The 14,786-nt window shown below is 36.7% G+C and overlaps 2 protein-coding genes across 2 annotated transcripts in view; both read right to left on the bottom strand.

The window, feature by feature from the left end:
- Nucleotides 1-14,786, bottom strand: part of LOC129020574 (zinc finger protein 253) — an 82,024-nt gene that overhangs the window by 2,567 nt on the left and 64,671 nt on the right. The gene's annotated exons all lie outside the window — the stretch shown is intronic.
- LOC129020571 (zinc finger protein 93-like) overlaps nt 1-14,786 on the bottom strand; it is a 119,830-nt gene that overhangs the window by 94,758 nt on the left and 10,286 nt on the right.

Genomic DNA, 14,786 nt, shown 5'->3' with positions numbered 1-14,786 from the left:
CTTGGCCAAGATGGTGAAACCTTGTTTCTACTAAAAATACAAAAAATTAGCCAGGCATGGTGGCGGGCACATTTAATACCAGCTACTCGGAGGGCTGCAGCAGAGAATTGCTTGAACCAGGGAGGCAAAGACTGCAGTGAGCCAAGATTGCGCCACTGCACTCCAGCCTGGGCAACAGAGTGAGACGCCATCTCAAAAAAAAAAAAAAAAAAAAAAAAAAAAAAATTAAATTGTTGGCCAGGCATGATAGCTAATGCCTGTAATCACAGCACTTTGGGAGGCTGAGGTGGGTGGATCACAAGGTCAGGAGTTCAAGACCAGCCTGACCAACATGGTGAAACCCCATCTCAACTAAAAATACAGAAAATTAGCCAGGCATGGTAACAGATACCTGCAATCCTAGCTACCTGAAGGCTGAGGCAGGAGAATTGCTTCAACTGTGGAGACGGAGATTGTAGTGAGCTAAGATTATGCCACTGCACTCCAGCCTAGGTAAGAGAGTGAGACTCTGTCTCACACACACACACACACACACACACACACACACACAAATATAAATTGCCAACTCCTGGTTTCTTTTTTAAAAATAAGAAAAATATTGGCACATACATCTTTATTTCTGGCATCTATGAACTTTTTTTAGACACCGGCTAATGTCTCCCGTAACATAAAATGCTGAAATAGTGATATGTTAGAATGACAGTTTGAGTCTGCTGAGTCTAAAGGTAAATGTTACAGAAGCAAAGAAACTGCAGTAATCCAAACAGGAATGGCTGTAGCAAGTGATTACTGATTATTAGGAAGAAATATGAATAAGCCGATTTAACTAAACAATAAACACAAAATTTTAGACAAGACACATCCTAAAAACATGTTTGAGAAATTCCCAGAATCTCTAGCCAAAACAATTGATTTCAGACTACACAAGGACAAAACTATATTATAAAGATTGGAACAGGTAGCTTTTTCTTAATGCCTGAATCTCAATCAAAGATTACAATGTATACAAAATATTTGGGCAACATGGCCCATCAAAAAAATTATAAAATTTTCAAAAGTGACCATAAAAAGTGTATAAAGTAATTTTTAAAATTCAGAATAAATTGAACACGCCAGGCTTGGAAGCTCATTCCTGTAATTCTAACACATTGGGAAGCCAAGGTAGGAAAATCACATGAGGTCAGGAGTTTGAGACCAGCCTGGCCAACATGGTGAAACCCTGTAACTACTGAAAATACAAGAATTAGCTGGGCGTGGTGGCATGTGCCTGTAATCCCAGCTACTTAGGAGACTGACACACAAGAATTGCTTGAACCCAAGACGGGAAGGTTGCAGTGAGTGATTGTACCACTGCTGGCCAGGCTGGGCAACAGAGCAAGGCTGTCTCAAAAAAAAATAAAATAGGACAGGAACAGTGGCTCATGCCTGTAATCCCAGCACCTTGGGAGCCTGGGGTGGGTGGATCATTTGAGGTCAGGAGTTCAAGATCAGCCTGGCCAAGAGAGTGAAAGCCTATCTCTACAAAAAATACAAAAATCAGCCAAATGTGGCAGCGTGCACCTGTAATCCCAGCTACTGGGAGGCTGAGGCAGGAGACTCACTTGAACCTGGGAGGGGTAGGTTGCAGTGAGCCAAGATCATGCCACTGCACTCTAGCCTGGGTGACAGAGTGAGACTCCGTCTCAGAAAATAAATTAATTAATTACATAAAAGAAATGGAATGATATTCAGTAAGTGAAATAGGAACACAGACCACTACTGAAGATCAGAAAAATGAGGATAACAAGAAAAAATATTAAAATAGAAAAAAACAAAAATTATGGATATAAAAAATACAAAAAATAACTTAAAAATTTCTTAAAAGAAAAAATAATGTAAACATGAAGCTGAATAAACTAGGATACACAGAAAGATATTTATCACAAACACACCTATAAGCAAAATTTCAAAAATCACAGATAAGTAAAGAATTTTGGGTGCTGCAAGATAAAAATGATGTGTCATTTATAAGCACAGTCTTATAACCAGTGAATTTATCAAAAAAAATTTTTGCAGAAAATAATACCATCAGCAAAATTGTACTACCATATAAAAAGGAGTCCTTCCAAAATAACCAAATCCTAAGAAAGTATATTGGCACTGCATATGCCCTACCTATCAAAGATGCTGAAGGAAGTTTCTTCCACTGAAAATAACATAATACAAGAAAACAACACATGATCATATGAAAATACGTAACTTTCTGGAAAAGATATGCACATACACAAAAATAGAATTCCTTCCTAATTATCATAATGGCACAGAAAACACTTTTAGTTATTCTCTAAAATGCAAAAGATAGAAGTAGAGGAATTATTATAAACATCTGTTAATGAATATATAACATAAAAAGTAGAATTAGCAAAATCAATAACAAAGTTGAAGGCAGATGTAATGAAGAATTTTTGCATGCAACTGAAGTTTTTACTGCATTAAAGTATATTGTTGGATCTTTTAGAGGTTTTATGTAATCCCCTAGATACCACTAAGAAAATATCTGCCTAGATATACAAAAGAAAATAAGAAAAAAATAAAAGCATATCAACACAAAAATAAAAAAAACACAAAAAGACAGAAAGAGAAAAAGAGACAAAGATAAAAGAATCAAATAAAACAATTAATAAAATAACATTGGCCAGGTGCAGTCGCTCACGCCTGTAATCCCAGCACATTGGGAGGCCAAGGCGGGTGAATCACTGGAGGTCAGGAGTCCAAGATCAGCCTGGCCAACATGGAGTAATCCCATCTCTACTAAAAATACCGAAAATTAGCCAGGCATGGTGGTGGGTGCCTGTAATCCCAGCTACTCAGGGGGCTGAGACAGAAGAATTACTTGAACCTTGGAGGCAGAGGTTGCAGTGAGCCAAGATTGTGCCATTTCACTCCAGCCTGAGTGATAGACCAAGATTCCGTCTCAAAATAAATAAATAAATAGATAACATTAGTAAGTTTTTCTCTTTCACAAAACTACTTAAATATATATAATTATCTTTCCAGTCAAGAAACATACTTTTAATAAAAAGGTTTATTAAAAATTTTTATCAGCCTGACCAACATGGTGAAACCCCATCTCTACTAAAAATACAAAAATTAGCCAGGCGTGGTGGTGCATGCCTGTAATCCCAGCTACTCAGGAGGCTGAGGCAGGAGAATCACTTGAACACATGCACTGCAGTCTGAGCAGCAGAGTGAGACTTCAAAAAAAAAAAAAAAAAAATTAAAAATCAAGATCCAACTTGCTTTTCTACAAGAGTCACCTGAGATCTAATGACAAAGACTGAAAATGGCAACACAGAAGTAGAAATTTCATGTAAATATTAACCAAATGAGAGCAGAAGAGGTCAAAATAATATTACACAAGCTACATCTTAAGTCAAAAACTGTCATATTTTATAAAATGTACTTTAAGTCAAAACTTCAAAAAGACAAAGAAGGACAATATATAGATCACCTGAGGTCAGGCATTCAAGACCAGCCCAGCCATCATGGTGAAACCCCATCACTAGTAAAAATACAAAAAAATTAGCCAGGTGTGGTGGCAGATGCCTTTAATCCCAGCTACTCAGAAGGCTGACGCAGGAAAATCACTTGAACCTGCGAAGCATAGGTTGCAGTGAGCTGAGATCGCACCATAGCACTTCAGCCTGAGCAACAAGAGTGAAATTCCATCACAAAAGAAAACAAATAAATAAATAAATAAAATTATATATATATAAAAATAGAATGCCTGAGTGGTTTTTAAAAAAGCATACAGTACGCTGCCTACAAGAGACTCATTTTGCATTGAGTCAAATAGGCTGAAAATAAAAAATGAAAAAAAAATGTATATTCCATGAAAATAGTAACCACAATTGAGTGATGTGGTCGTAATTATATTAGACATAATATGCCTTAAGTCAAGTACTACCATGAAACATAGACTGATATTATATTATAGTAAGGAATTTATATTATAGCAGGAATCTATAACTGTAATATTTATCTATCTATATAAATGTGTATATATAACATCAGGGCTCGAAAATATATAAAGCAACTACTGACAAAAGTGAAGCAAGACATACAGGGCAACATAATAATTGCAGACATCAAGACCCCATTTGCAGTAATAAATATAAAATTCAGATAAAAAATAAGAAACAAAAAACTTAGCTAACATAGACAATATTAATTATTTTGCATATAGAGGAATATTTGAGAGTGCATAATTTATAAAGAAAAAAGGTTTATTTGGCTCACAGTTTGGCAGACTGTATAAGAAGTGTGTGCCAGCATCTGCTTCTGGTGAGGATTTCAGGAAGCTTAAAATCATGGTGGAAGGTAAAGAGTAACTGGACATATTATATGGTAAGAGACAGAGCAAGTGTGAGGTGAAGGACCCAGGTTATTTTAATGAACCAGCTCTCATTTGAATTAATAGAGGAAAAGTTTTTGGTTACCAAGAGGATATACCAAGCCATTCATGAGAAATTTGCCCCCATGATCCAAACATGTCCCACCAGGTCCCACAACCAACACTGAGGATTTATATTGCAGCATGAGGTCTGGACAACATGGACATCCAAACCATATTATAGAACAACTAGGCTTCACAGACACATACAAAACTCTCCAGTCAAAACCAAGACAATACACAATATTCTTATTTGCATCTGGTGTATTCTGTTAGTACACAGAGCAAGTTTTATTAAATTTTAAAATACTTACTGCGAACAGTGGCTCTTGCCTATAATCCTAACATTTTAGGAGACCAAGGTAACAGGATCCCTTGGGGCTAAAAGTTTGAAACCAGCCTGGGCAACATATTGACATCCTAACACTACAAACAAGCACACAATTAGCCAGACATGGTAGTGCATGACTGTAATCATAGCTACTCAGGAAACTGATGTGAAAGGATCACTTGAGCCCAGGAGACTGAGGCTACAGTGAGCCAAAATTATGCTACTGCACTCCAGCCTGGATGACGGTAAGATCTTGTCTCAAAACAACAACAAAACAATTTAAAAAGACTAAAATTATACACTGTGTGTTTTCTAACAAAAACTGAATTAAACTAGGAATTAAAAGCAAAAGGCAAATGGCAAATTCAAAAGTATGTGAATATAAAACACATTCTTCAACATTCTTGCTCAGGGGTAAAAAATTTCATTGTTCAAAGATGTCAATACAACAGTTAAAAGCTATAGTATCAACACTGATAAAATAAAGTTGGATTATTTCCTTGAATGATACAAAAATATATTTTAAATAAAATACTTAGACAAAATAAACTAACAAATCTTTTAGAAAAAATACAAAACAAGCCAGGCATGGTGGCTGATGCCTGTAATCCCAGCACTTTGGGAGGCCAAGGCGGGCGGAACATGAGGTCAGGAGATCGAGACCATCCTGGCTAACACGGTGAAACCTCGTCTCTACTAAAAATACAAAAAACATAGCCGGGCATGGTGGTGGGCGCCTGTAGTCCCAGCTACTTGGGAGGCTGAGGCAGGAGAATGGCGTGAACCCAGGAGGCAGAGCTTGCAGTGAGCTGAGATTGCGCTACTGCACTCCAGCCTGGGTGACAGAGCAAGACTCTGTCTCAAAAAAAAAAAAAAGAAAGAAAGAAAGAAAAAATACAAAAAAAAGACATGACATTGGTCTTGGCACCATTTTCTTAGGTATGACATTAAATGTATGAGCAACAAATAAAAGAATAAAAAAGTTTAACTACACTATACTTCAAAATTTCTGAAAGAAAAAAATTTCAGGAGTGACAACTTCCCTTAAAAAATAGCTGAAAACATTTACATATTACTTGTTAAAGGAGTTAATATTCAAAATACATAAACAACTCTTAAAACTAACAGTAAATTTGAATAACTTGATTTAGAAATGGACAAATTTTTCTCAAAAAAATACACAAAATGGGAAAATGCATTTGAAAGCACACACAAAATTACTAATTTGTAGAGAAATGAAAAAAGAAACATAACAAACAAAATCACCTCACACCCATTAGACTGGCCACTATAATTTTTTTTAATACACCCAATCTGTTGATGATGCAATAAAAAGGAAACCCATGTTGACTGCTGGTGGAAAATAATGATGCAGCCATTATTTTAAAATGTTAGAAATGTTCCTCATTTATAAATCTATATCTAAAATACATAACACAGGCGAGGTGCAGTGGCTCAAGCCTGTAATCATAGCACACTGGGAGGCTGAGGTGGGCAGAGCACCTGAGGTCAGAAGTTCAAAACCAGCCTGGCCACCATGGTAAAACACCATGTCTACTAAACATACAAAAACTAGATGGGTGACATTATGTGCACCTGTAATCCCGGGAACTTGGGAGGCTGAGGTAGGAGAATCGCTTGAACCCCAAAGGCAGAGGTTGCAGTGAGCCGAGATCGCACGACTACACTCCAGCCTGGGTGACAGCGGGAGACTCAATCTCAAAAAAAAAAATAAAAATAAAAACAACAAAAGAAACAAAATATGTAACACAGGACCTGGAAGACATATTTGAAAATATATGTTTATTGTACCAGTATTCACAAAAGTCAAAAGGCTGAGGCAACCCAGATGTCTCCTGATTTATAAACATATCAAAAAATGTAACATACACATAAGATGGAATATTATTCCACCTTAAAAATAACAATCTTGTCACATTTTAAGATGAAGATTGAGAATATTATGTCACCTGAATTAAACTAGTAACAAAATTATGGATACTATATGACTCCACTCATATGAGGTATCCTTTTTTTTTTTTTTTGAGATGGAGTTTCACTCTTGTTGACCAGGCTGGAGTGTAATGGCCCGATCTTGGCTCACTGCAACCTCCACCTCCCAGGTTCAAGCGATTTTCCTATCTCAGCCTCCCGAGGAGCTGGGATTATAGGCATGTGCCACCATGCCCAGCTAATTTTTTTGTATTTTTAGTAGAGACAGGGTTTCTCTATGTTGGTCAGGCTGGTCTCAAACTCCCAATCTCAGGTGATCCGCCTGCCTCAGCCTCCCAAAGTGACGGGATTACAGGCATAAGCCATCATGCCCAGCTATATGAGGTATCATAAGTAGTCAAAAACCATAAAACAGAAAGTTGAACGTTTGTCTGTCAAGGGCTGGAGAGAGGGTAAAATGAGCAGTTGTTACTTAATGGGAATTAAGTTTTAGTTTTATAAGATGTAAAGTTTCTAGAAGTCTTTTGCATAACAGTGTGAATATACTTAACATGCCTGAAATGAACAACTTTTTTTTGAGACAGGGTCTCACTCTGTCCCCCAACCTGCAGTGTAGTGGCACAATTTTGACTCCCCCTCAATCTCCCAAGTAGCTGGCACCACAGGTGCACACCACCATGCTTGGCTATTATTAAATTTTTTTTTAATAGAGAGAGGTCTCCATGTGTTCCCCAGGCAGCTCTCAAACTTTTAGGCTCCAGGTATCCTCCTGCCTTGGCCTCGCAAAATCCTGGGATTACAGATGAGAGCCACAACAACTCCTGGCCCTGAAATGTACACTTCAATAGATTTAAGACAGTAAATTTTATGTTATGTGTTTTTAAAATAAGTTTTAAAGAAAAATGGAAAAAAATACAGAATTATAAATCCTTTTGAAAATTACCTTCAAATCACAAAAGTGCTTTTCTCACAAAAGGAAATATATATTCATCATTAAACACATGGAAAAAATAAAACTATCTCAGTGACTGCTCACTTAAGATAAAACTACCATTGAAAATCAGCTAAGAAAGAATATAAGATAAGCCATAACTAAAATTGGGGTCATATTTATAAATAAACACACATACATATGTAATCTGATTGTAATAAACATGCATAATTTATCTTTTTTTTTTTTTTTTTGAGATGGAGTCTCGCACTGTTGCCCGGGCTGGAGTGCAATGGTGCAATCTCGGCTCATTGCAACCTCCGCTTCCCAGGTTCAAGCAATTTTCCTACCTCAGCCTCCCAAGTAGCTGGGATTACAGGTGCCCACCACCATGCCCAGCTAATTTTTTGTATTTTTAGTGGAAACGGGGTTTCACTATGTTGGCCAGGCTGGTCTCAACTCCTGACCTCTTGATCCACCCACCTCAGCCTCCCAAAGTGTTGGGATTACAGGCGTGAGCCACCGCGCCCAGCAATTTATCTCTCAATTAAACCTCAAATTGACTTAAAGTGTACAAACAGAATTGCAAATTGTCTAAAATTGTAATACAAATTAAAACCAAGACACAATAAACTGATGTTAAGAAACCTACACTAAGGCCGGACACAGTGACTCACACCTGTAATCCCAGCTCCTTGCAAAGCTGAGACATGAGAACTGCTTGAACCTGTAAGGATATTCAGTCTGTCTAAAAATAAAATGAAATTACAACTACCCAAGCCACTGTAACAAGCCAACTAAAGGTGGACCTAAAGGCAGACCCAGCAGCCTTGTGACCAAGCTAGAACCCCTCTTCACTAAAAATTCACAGAGTATCTCATTACCCTAAGGGCCCAATAAGAGATCTTTACCTTCTAAAATCAGTTTATGAAAACTGAAGAGGTGTTTGCTCCATCAAATTTAGATACCAATACAAAACTATATTGTGCCCATTGTCAATGCTTCTTCTTTTCTTTTTTTTTTTTATTGAGACGGAGTTTCACTCTTGTTGCCCAGGCTGGAGTACAATGGTGTGATCTTGGCTCACTGCAACCTCCGCCTCCCTGATTCAAGCGATTCTCCTGTCTCAGCCTCCTAAGGAGCTGGGGTTACAGGTGCATGTCACCACACCCGGCTAACTTTTGTATTTTTAGTAAAGATGAGGTTTCATCATATTGGTCAGGCTTGTCTCGAACTCCTGACTTCAGGTGATCCACCTGCCTTGCCCTTTCAACGTGTTGGGATTACAAGTGTGAGCCAGGGAGCCCAGCCGATGCTTCTATTTTTATGTAGCACTGGAAGTATGTGGCAGAAGAATTAGTCAAAGAAATAAAAAAAAATCCATTGAAATTGAAAAACATTAAGTAAAAAGTTTCTGTCTGTAGATCATACAATCATATATTTAAAAAACCATAAACAGTACATTAAACCCTGTCTAAATAAATACAGTCAGTAAATTAGCAAAACATAAAATTAACATACATAAGTATATGTATGGTTTCATACACTTTTTTTTTTTTTTTGAGTAGGAGTCTAGCTCTTTTGCCCAGCCTGAAGTGCAATGGAGTGATCTCGGCTCACTGAAACCTCTGCCTTCCAGGTTCAAGTGATTCTCCCATCTCAGCCTAACGAGTTGCTGGGATTACAGGTATGCGCCACCATGCCCAGTGAATTTTTGTAGTTTCAGCAGAGACAGGGTTTCTGTATGTTGGTCAGGCTGGTCTCGAACTCCTGATCTCAGGTGATCCATGCACTTTGGTCTCCCAAAGTGCTAGGATTACAGGCATGATCTAGTACTTTGGGAGACCACCCCCAGCTATGGTTCCATACACTTAAACTGTGCCCAGCTACAGTTTCATACACTCAAAACGAACTATCTAATAAAATAGAGAAAAAAAATCTTATTTACTATAGCATTACATAATAAATTTCTGAGAAAAAAATTAACCAGGGATGTAAAAAACCTTTACAATAAAAAAAATCAATAAAAAAGGGAAGATCCAAATAAATTTTAAAATATTTTATGTCTTTGGATTGAAAGAATAAATATTAATAAAGTGCCATATTATCCAAAGTGATCTATAGATTCAATACACTTCCTATCAAAATTGCAGTATTTTTTTCACAGTAATGCAAATTCAATTCTAAAATTTATATGAAACTAAAATAAACTTTGAATAGCCAAAACAGTCTTGAGGAAAAGGAACAAAGCAGAAGAGTATCATACTTATAATTTCAAACTATATTTGAAGACTTTATAGAAATAAAAACAGAATGGACTGTGCAGAAAAATAAACAAAAAAAGCAAGATAAACTAATACTCTCACACATTTCAGACCTGATGCAAAAAGAGGACTTAAAAAAATAGTTTTAGTTTCTCAAAATTATGCAAATATTTGTGTATCCCCAAAACAATGGAAAAGCAGCCAGATTGTGCAGCCTCTCATTCTCTCTCTCTTTTTTTTTTTGTGAGATGGAGTCTCACTCTGTTGCCCAGGCTGGAGTGCGATGGCATGATCTCGGCTCACTGCAACCTCCACCTTCTAGCTTCAAATGATTCTCCTGACTCAGCCCCCCAAGTAGCTGGGATTACAGGTGCCCACCACCACGCCCAGCTAATTTTTGTATTTTTAGTAGAAATGGAGTTTCACCATGTTGGTCAGGCTAATCACGAACTTCTGACCCCCTGTGATCCACCTGCCTTGGCCTCTCAATGTTCTGGGAGTACAGGGGTGAGCCACCACTCCTAGCCCACGCAGCCTTTTACATGCCATGAAGAGGACTTTGGCTCTCACTGTGAACTTGAAGGAAGCTCACCAAAGGAGAAGTAGAATTCTTAGAGAATTTAAAAGCATAAGACAGAAGATGCCCCTTTGTGGGAGCAAAATTAAAAACAAACAAACAAACAAAAAAAAAACAGCTGCCCAGGACCTATTTCCTTTGGAACACAGCTTCCAGAATCACATTTTAAAGACTGGTTTTCTCTTTGACATTGGGACCTTTTATCTGTGTCATCTGTTGTATTCGTTTTCACTTGTACCTACCTGGGGGTTTGGCAATCATCTCATGCCTCTTCATAGTTAAAGGTTTTTTTCCTTGCTCCAGACAGGTAACCAGGTCTGGCTTAGAGACAACAATACCTGTTTTATTAAAAATAAATAACATGAATCTTGCTCATATACTCCCATTACAAGCTAGTACTGTGCTCAGCAGAGAGGATGTGATAAAATATTCCAGTAAATTAATACCAAAATAATAATTTATAACAAAAATTTCTAAATATTTAGAAAATACTTTCAATTTGTAGGTTTCTTATTTTACTATCTGATACTACTGAATCAAAAATTGGTGGTGGCAATTAGATTTTCAGGTGGGGCAACAGTATTTTATGCCACTAAATTTCTGGAATTACCACTAATTTACAGTGAATACAGTTTTCAGATTACTTTATGCCGTTATTTTATTCCTATTGTATTCACAGGTGAAAGCATGTGATCAATTGTTGCTGCATCAGAGATACTACAGATTCTTTTTTATTGGGCATTATTTATGACTTTTTCTATAAAACAGTAAGGACATTAAAATGTAAGATGCATGATGAAAATGTAAGTGGAGAGGCTCTTTGTAGTTAACTTATACTAAGTAATGTATGAGGTAGGGGTTCATGTTCTCATTTCTATAATCCTAGCCTATGACTTAATGTTGATGCTTTGCTTTGTCCTTTGGATGGCCTAGTCTACATTAACATGTACGCAGAACAATTTAAAACTTTTTTTCAAAAACATAATGAATTACTTTATTAATAAACAATGATAAAAAATAAGATGGGGGTTCAGAGAAATACTTTTCTACATTATAGAGAAAAATTATAGTTAAAAGTATTAAATTTGTATATTACACTAATTGCACTTTTATGTAATAAAATGCAGTACATTTAAATATTATTAGATTATGTGTGAACTTAATTTTAATTTTTTTTACCATGTTAAGACTATTGTTTGCTTAATGAAGCATTATGCTACCAACTTTGACATATCCCACCTTACTCAAGCATGTAGGTAAAACATGGTAGCAATATACTATTTGGTACCTAGTGGAATATCATGTCTAGTAATCACTTTGCCAGTGACTTTAAACTGCAAATGAGTTGAAGAACATTTTTCCCATCGGTTAAATTTTTATTCTTTGTTCTTACTGAAATTTATTCTAGTATTTGTGGGCATACAGTATATGTATATATTTATGCCTTATATGGAATATTTTGATTCAGGCCTACAATGTGTAGTAATTACATTAGGGTAAATAGAGTATGCATCACCTCTAGCGTTTATCCTTTGTAGTACAAACAGTGTAATTATACACTTTTAGTTATTGTAAATGTACAATTAAATTGTTATTGATTACAGGGTTATCTTTGTGGTCATAATAAAAATTATACAGAAATATAAATAAAATATGGCCAGGCGCAGTGGCTCATGCCTGTAATCCTACCACTTTGCAAAGAATAAATGACTAACAAACATTCTACAAAAAAGAGAAATCAAATCTTCAAGGTATATTATCAATTATATATTCAAGTTATCCTCACCAAGGAAGACGAAGTTTCTGTAGTTCTCTAACATCACATCCCTATATAAATTCCGCTGTGTAGTGTCCAGGCATTGCCACTCCTCCAGAGAGAATTCTATGGCCACATCCCTAAATTGCAATGGTCCCTGGAAAACACACACACACACATAATTACTAAATGGCATAAGAGGAATTTTTAATTTGACTTAAGGTGAAATTAGAGAGTAAAGAGAACCGGTTCTGACTCAAAGGACTGCCTAAAATTATCCAATAAAATATTTTCAACCCAAAAATATTCTCTAATGTATTCTCTAACTCTGAGAAAAAAGAGTGGCACAAGATCCATAACATCAGTTTATATATGATATTTTTCTAGATAATAGAGCATAAAATTAAGGGCATGAACATAAACATGTACTTTTTTAGTGCTATATTTGCATCATATGGAATGAGTTGTGAATATTTTTCAGATGCAAAAGATGTGTTGAGTTAGAAGGCACCTCTCAAATTTTAATATACACAGTAAACTGAAGACCTTGTTGTGCAGGGTTTTTTTTTATTCCGGAAGATCTGTCATAAAGTCTGACTTTTTGAATTTCTAACAAGCTCATCTCTAATGTGAATGTTTTTGGCCCAAGAACGGTATTTTGTCAAACATCCAGTAAATGGATGAGCCTGTGTTTTTCCCAGTTTTTCTGGCCTGTAAACAAAGATAAGAGCCTTCATTTTCCAAAGAAAAATATGTAGCAAAAAAAAAAAAAGGATAGATGCCAGATTAAATGTGATGGTTTATGCACATCAGCTGCATAAAAATACTTAATGAAGAGAAAAATAATTAACTCTATTGTAAAAAAAATCTGTCAGATAGCTATGTCACCAAGTGAATCATTAACCCTTAACTGCACTAGGACAAATTTTTATGATGTGCTAATGCACACAGAAGAACACAGCATCGGCCAGGCATGGTGGCTCATGCCTGTAATTCCAGCACTTTGGGAGGCTGAGATGAGTGGATCACCTGAGGTCGGGAGTTCGAGACCAGCCTGACCAACATGGAGAAACCCCGTCTTTATTGATAATACAAAATTAGCTGGGCGTTGTGGCACATGCCTGTAATCCCAGCTACTCAGGAGGCTGAGGCAAGAGAATTGCTTGAACCTGGGAGGCAGATGTTGCGGTGAGCTGAGATTGCACCATTGCACTCCAGCCTGGGCAACGAGAGTGAAACTCTGCTTAAAAAAAAAAAAAAGAAGAACACAGCATCACTGTTGAAATATTCCTCCCAAAGAAAGTAAATAAAGTCTGAATTTAACCATAAAAAACATGTTTTATGCTAACTTCAAAATACAGGTAACTCCTATGTTCTGTAATTTTTAGTAGGAATTTTAAGTAGGCTTCATTTAGCACCCTAGAGAGCAGGTATCTTAATTTTCTTTCAGAACTTTCTGGGTAATAACTGCCATCCCTTTTAAATAAGCATTTCCCTAATCCTATTCTGCATAGAGCTAATGGAACACACAGATGGAGCCTCAACATTACACGTTTTCCATCTTTACTAAGGACCACAGTTTTCCCCAATAGAAATCTTGAGTATCCACATATTTCCATGTTCAACAGCCACAAAAGGAGCATTTTTAATATTGCAGATCATAAATTATTGCTGAGAATCCTGCATGGCATATAAGAAGCTATGATGCAGCAAATGTAGAGAAGGCTCTAAGATATAGAAAATAAATATTTTACAGAGACTCTTGACTATCATAAGAATTTTAAGAAGTATTTAAACCAAACTCATTAAAAAAAAAGCAAAAGTAGAGAAGTAAATGTTTGTGAGTACTAAATGCATAGCATTCGAGGAGGCAGAGTGAATACAGCTCTTGATCTGAGACAGAAAAGCCACTTTTCTTCCTTCTCCTGCTTCTCTGGAATTCCTTCTCAGATGAGATTCTCTGTACAAATTACACCCGTATCTTGATAATATGCCCTTAAAAGTGTCAGCACCACCTGTTTACCTGCTAGTATGACATCAAATGGCAGAAAGAAAAAAAAAAAACACAGAAAAAGTCCACCCTTTTCTGTCCTTTAAAACAGAAGAGATTCAGGAACAATGAGCTGCTTCATGAAGATAAAAATATGTTTCTCCTTTCCTGTCCTCAGGTGCCCTCCCCTGCCACAGCCACCAGCAATTTCTGCTACTGTAATGAAAATATGCACCACACTGACCTGTCCCTACCAAACCTAAACAGAACCAGCCCTGTGACCACCCTTTAGTGTAAAGGTGGAACTTAACTCTCATGAATGAGAGCACTGCCTGTAAAGTTTTAATGAGCTTATAAATCACTTGATAATTTTGACTCCACTTTATGTAATATGATTCTGCAGGTTTGAAAAGGGTCCATAAATGGGTGTTTTAAACAAGTCCTCTGTCAATGCTGATGTTGCTCCACCTGGGCTCATTGTTAGCATTAGTTAGAGAAGGAGGCACAGCACAGGGTCCCTTGCACTCAGCACTATTTTCACAACCAAATACT

The sequence above is a fragment of the Pongo pygmaeus genome, chromosome 20, assembly GCF_028885625.2.
Source record: "Pongo pygmaeus isolate AG05252 chromosome 20, NHGRI_mPonPyg2-v2.0_pri, whole genome shotgun sequence".
NCBI lineage: Eukaryota > Metazoa > Chordata > Mammalia > Primates > Hominidae > Pongo > Pongo pygmaeus.
This window is presented reverse-complemented; position numbering and strand designations above follow the sequence as displayed.